Genomic DNA, 6254 nt, shown 5'->3' with positions numbered 1-6254 from the left:
GTTGGTGATATCTGGGTTTTGTTTGGTTTTGTTGGTTTGGTGATTCTTGAGTGGAGGGTTCGATTCCCTTGGTCCTTGCTTGCCTTTTATTGTGCTTCAAGGCCTTGCAGTTGGAAAAAGATATGTCTTTGCTTTTAAAATAAGAACAAAGAGAAAAGAAAAGTTTTGTTAATGAAATAAGTGTAAAGTCCTTGGGTGTAAAAAGCAAAAGTCGCCATCATTCCTTTATTTATTTTCATTTTTTAAAATGTTGAGAAGTGTAGTTCAGATAGTCTAATCAGTGTATGTGTGAGTGTGTTAAGTAGGAATTGGAGAAAGCCCTCTAGCAAAGGATATGATGATCTTTATATACCTCTTTACTGTGTAGTAGGTAGGCTGACTTCTCTTTCCCTTCAAATGTCTTTCATAGCCTTGGAGAAGGGTTCTATGGAAGCATCGAATCTGGCCTCTTGAAAACAAAATGCTCCTGTGGATTTTACCTCTGTGGTCTTAAACTAGGTGGGCTTTGTGATATGATAACTTTACCTAGAAAGTTATATAGTGTGGTTTTGGTTTTGGTTTTGGTTTGGAGAAAAAAGAAATGGATGCGCTTACTGAGTTTGAAGTGTTCTCCATTGATAGTGGGTATTTTTGATGAAGTGCATTTATGTAGATATGAATGCAGTATTAGAGTGGTCATTCCTATTTCTCTTTTATACATATTTTTATTGATTTCAGAGAGGAAGGGAGAGGGAGAGAGAGAGAAACATCAGTAATAGGGGAGAATCATTGATCAGCTGCCTCCTGCACCCCCCCTACTGGGGATCGAGCTCACAACCCAGGCATGTGCCCTGGCAGGGAATCGAACCATGACCTCCTGGTTCATAGGTTAATGTTCAACCACTGAGCACACTGGCCAGGCTCATTCCTATTTCTTGACACACAGATAAAGGCAGCTAGAGGGAGGAGACAAAAGGCACAGACCAAAAAAGTTGGATGATATAAGCACCATTTGCTGTCACACCCTAGTTGACTTGGAAAGAATTAAGGGTATTTTATTTTGTCTCTGCTTCCCTCTCCTAATCAAACATTCCCTTTATCAACTGACTCCTCAAGTTTCCTGGTGAAACTACACAGATGAATTTGAATTGTTTTTGAATAGCTCTTTTTGGTTTAGTTCCTATTGGGGTGGGGGTGGGGGGGCAGGCACATCTCAAAGTTATATGTCAACAATTTCTATTATCTGGTACTTAACATTGTCCCCGTAGAAGAAGGGGAAGCCCTTCTACAGGGTGTATAGTAGCCACACAAATACACTTCATCTTAGGAACCACTTAGGAAAAGCTCCCAAGGAAGCAGTGTTAGCCAAAATGATTGGCTGTGGTGCTTGCATCTCATAGATGCAAGTGTACCAAGATGTCTGCCCACAAAACTCACTTGCTTTTAACCCCTAGGAATATGTATATTCCAGTATTCCTTGTATGAAATAATTAGTAATGTCAGACATTGTTGTAACACTGTACTAAGTAGAAGTCTAGAATTAGCTTGAATGAAAGTTAACTTTCTCTGTGAATTTTGACTGCTTACATAAATTGCTGGTACCTGATAACATTTATTTTCCCTCAAGAAGTACCTAGTAACCTTATGAAGGTAGGGAGGGTAGATGCTCTACCACACTCCTTCAGTTGTGTTATATGTGTTTCTTTTTCTTATCAATTTAGAGCTCTTCTCTGGAAAAAAGAAGAAAAGCTGTTTTGTGCCTCTCTTTTTTTTGTATGTAAATGTGCAATTATACTGGATTTTGTCTTGTGGGGGGAAAAAAACAAAACAGAAAAAACAACACTACATTTCCTTTACTTAAGCTCCTAAACTGCCACTTGCCTGATTCTGGCAATTAATTTTGAGGTAACTTATTGGGCCTCCAATAGTTCTGTTGATTAGATATGGTCCCAAAAGAAAGAGCAAAATGGAAAATGCTATACATGTTAGCAACTGTAATTGCTGCAAGTAACATCGATTACATCTCGCCAAAACACTAACCTTTGCTCTTGAACAATTATATAGCTTGATGTCCTTTTAAAAAATAATTTAAGAAAATCTAGGTTTTATCATACTAAAACTTTATTTTATATATATATATGATAAATGTTTGCTTTTCTAAACTTACTAACATGAAGGATTTCCTTTCATATTCAAAATGTAACTCTTGTTAAAACAATATCCAACATGAAATCTTATCTCCTTAGTGCTATTTGATATCTGATGACTTTTATATGGTAAGCCAGGGTCTAGTCTATAAACACAAATACATTAGGTTTAAGTATTTTTATGCAGTTCTTCATTGTGTCACATTTTGTTTGTGTATCTATAATAGAGCTCTGCTGAGCCTTCTTAATTTGGGGGGCGGGGTGACCGATAGGATTGTTCTGACATTTCAGAAATCAGGGTAGAAAACAAAATAGCTAACCCTCGCTCTGGGTCTGTGCATGAGTGTTCTTTCATGGTCTGAAAAGTGGTTTTAGTCATGCCAGTGCCAAGGAGCTCTTCTTACACCTCCGTCGTGTTACTCTTGACTATTGAATACATGAGAAGTTGCAGGTTCTGGAAGCAGAAAAAGAGTAAATTGTGCTTTAAATGTGCATAGTATACATGCACTGTGCTTGTCTGTGCTTCCCCAATGAAATACTCCAAACACACATTGCTCACTCAGTCTGAGGTGGTATTTGTTAACTTTTAACTGTATGTGGTCAGAGCATACATGGTTGGTTTTTATTATTGTCCAAAATGAAATAACTTAAAGCAGCTTGGGATAATGGTGGTATTTTTTTTAACCTCATGTTAATTCTTGGGAGGAAGAAGTGAATATAAGGTTTTTTATAATCATCATAAAGCATCGGAAATTGGATCAGTAACAACTAAAGATGAAATCCTGATAAAAATTCCAGGCGCTGTGCAGTGAGAGAGGGGTTGGGCCATGGCCGGCATGAGACAGCAGGAGCGGCCTGTAGTGGCTGAGAAGGCTGAAGCAGCCCGAGGACACGAGTCACTTCTTCAGTGTTTAATCAGGGCTAGAATTAGGGGTGAGGTGGGGTTCACTTTCCTGTTTGTTTTAACAAGCTCCCATTCTATCTTAATTCTCAAAAATAATCTGGCCTAAGTTATAGAATAGGCTTACTTTTAGAATCATCGAAACTTGTATGTTCAAGGCAGGAACATATCTCAAAACTAAAATAATAATAATAATAATAATAATAATAATAATAATAGGGGCAGGTAAGACTGCTCCAGTTTCCTTCTGCCATTCCCAAGTATTTGTAAATAATGTGCAATTCTGAGGTAATCATGTAAAGGACTCTGAGACAGGGCAGGTTGTTGGGCAACTCCTGGTTCATGAAGTAGGGCCTCCTTTTGGAGTCGTTTGTTGCATGGTATGTGTTCCAATCAGGGTCCAACCAGATCTGCAGTTTGGAAACAGATACATAGGCCAGCTGTACAGAATGTAATCTCTGGACTACCCAGCATTTATTGCTTGTCTTTTGTTTCATTTTTAAACATAAAGCTTCCTTTAACGTTCACCTTAAAGTCAAGGTGCTGCCGCGTGCTGTGTCCCAGCAGGATAAGAACACAGTCACGGCTTGGGAAGCTACGTGTGACGTGCTTGTCCGTGAGGTACGATGATCCTGGGAAGTGGCTCCATGGGCAGTGCAGTTAGACTTGTCGTCCTTCCTACAAGGCTGATGTATCTAGCCACCCCCAAATTGTCCAAGTTGCTGCAGACACGAAATGATCATTTGGAGTAATGTCCTTTGACCTAGGGCCACATAGAACTGGTCTGTGGTTATTTGTCAACAAAGAAGAGAACTTTCTCCCATTTTCAGATTAGCGAGGGCATAGATAGAATTAGACAGCTTTGTCATGTATTGACAAATATTGAAAAGTTGGAAATTTGTATATACTGAAATCTACCAACTTTTACCTGGGGTGGGGCACAGGGAGAAAAGGGGGTGGGAGAGTAGGGTAAGGGAGGGGGGCGATGATGTTTACCACAGGTGCGAAGTAGTCACTTTAACTTTGAGACCTCTGCCTCATGAATTCAGGTTTTTTAAGTACTTGAAATTCTTCAGATTCTCCTTATGTTAACAGTTATTTTAAAATTTATGAAGTAGAAAGCATTGTTTTATATACTGTTTTGAAAATAGCCTAGTCTCTTCTCTTTCACTCGGATTAAAGGTGAAGTTCTGCAAGTGGGAGAGCGTGTTCACAGTAGGTTTCTCAGATCTAATGTACACATCTGAGGGAGAGACTCCTGCACGGGACGCCAGCAGCATTTTGATGAATATTTCCTATGTATGTTCTTTATCATTTTGTCAACCTAAGCACCTCTTATTTCTTTCTAATGTATGCCTGCCTGGGAAGGGGGTGGGGGGAATTTGCACTTATGTTACACTCTTGAAATGCTGGGTGTAACCTGTGTGTTTAAAAACCATTTCCATTCTTTTTTTTGTTAGTCCATTGCTTAAGTGACCAGTTAGGTGCTGTGGCACATATGTATGAAGGGGGAAGAGAGAGTTACCTGTTTTTTGGTAGCCTCTGAAAGTCATTAACATGTAATAAAAGGGAAAAGATGAGTAGTTGCCAAAGTCATTTATTCAGTCCTTAGTTTTCTTATGTGACGTTACTGTATCTGCATATTGGTAAGAAGCACCCTCAGGTTCTAGTACTCCCTTCCCTGCCCACCAGACTTCTGATATGCGTGAATGCAGATTATCTGGATTAGGTATTGATAAGGTATTCTTGTCAGTTTGGAAGTGGACTGGATAAAATTTGTTTATATCTCTCCCTTTATTTCATTTATGCTGTCACATACCCTATGTTAAAAAAGAAAATCATTATTGCCACAGACAACCAAGTTGCTAAATGATGATTACAGCTGGCTAATAATAAGATTCTTTTTATATACAAGGGTGTGTGCAAATTTGAATTGATATGAGAAATTCATTTTTACCCACTTGTGATATTGCACAAACACAGATACCTACAGATTCTGTTTTCATTTCCTTGTGATCTTTATCTATGATAACAACCTTTGTAGATTGGTTATTTCTGTACTTTATCTGTAATAAACTTTGTAGATCCTGTGAAATGTTATTTTACCTAAATCACTTGAGACTTGAGTCTTTAATAACAAAGCACCAATATTCACTAAAGTCAATCTCTTTTGAGTTTCTGTGACTTGGCTAGAAGCTCGACACTAAAGGATTAGTGACCATTTTTCCTGGGGGTGTTCCACTAGGGCATTACTGTATATCGACTTGATGTTGCCACACAGACTTCAAGATATATATTTTGGGGATTTTGTTGATTGGCCTATGTTTTATTGCATAGTGTGGAGTGTGAAAAGCTTGGTTAACCTGTATATAGATAGCTTATTGTTGACTCGTTATCGTGTATTTAGGATTGCCTGTAATATTTAAGCTGCTTACTGCTGTCTGTGCTGGTAGGAATATACAATTTTTGTATATTATATTTACTGAGATGTTGCCTTTTTTATTTTATAAATACTTTGGAATTCAAATGTGGTTTGTTTTGTTGGGGGTTTTTTGCTTCCATGAGGATTAATTTGGAAAGGTTTTTAATGACATTCCACTGATTTCAGATTTTGCTTGAGATTGACTTCAATAAATTGTCCTGTATGTTCTAGATTAAATATGTGGACTTGTTCATTGCCTGTGGTTTCTTGCTATAAGTCACTGGGCCAGAGGCCTTCCTGGGAGGGAGGGGACTGGCTGCGGTGCCGCCCCACCCAGTGTGCCAACTCTCAGTCAGCAAGGCCTGCAGCACAGCAAGTCCTGTGTGCGAGCTAAGTACATCTTCCTTCAAAATGCAACGCTGCTAATAAACGGACCCAGAAATGCAGAGGTTTTGTGTTCGTGGAGGAAAGGTCCTTGGAGAATGGTGCTACGTGCTTTGGTATCCTCTGAGAATATCCAGGCACTGGCCAGTTGGCGAAGGACATGACTGGGAGGTTGAAATCACTTTCATCCCATTGGTTTATCAGACGGGAAGGTAGCCTGCGTGGCAGGACACTGGGAACTAGCTCCTTGCCGAATGTACCGGAGAGCAGCACTGCTTGCTTTCCATCCCTTTTGCTAGGTGATCTGCTGCCGCTCCTTCCTGGACGGCTGACCTGGCCCGTCAGCCCGGCTGAGAAGGCTGAGCGCCTCCCCTGCGTGCAGTTCACCGAGTGCCCGCCAGGGGGCGCCGACAGCCGCTGA

Source organism: Myotis brandtii, unplaced genomic scaffold, assembly GCF_000412655.1.
Source record: "Myotis brandtii unplaced genomic scaffold, ASM41265v1 scaffold103, whole genome shotgun sequence".
NCBI classification, from domain to species: Eukaryota; Metazoa; Chordata; class Mammalia; order Chiroptera; family Vespertilionidae; genus Myotis; species Myotis brandtii.
This window is presented reverse-complemented; position numbering follows the sequence as displayed.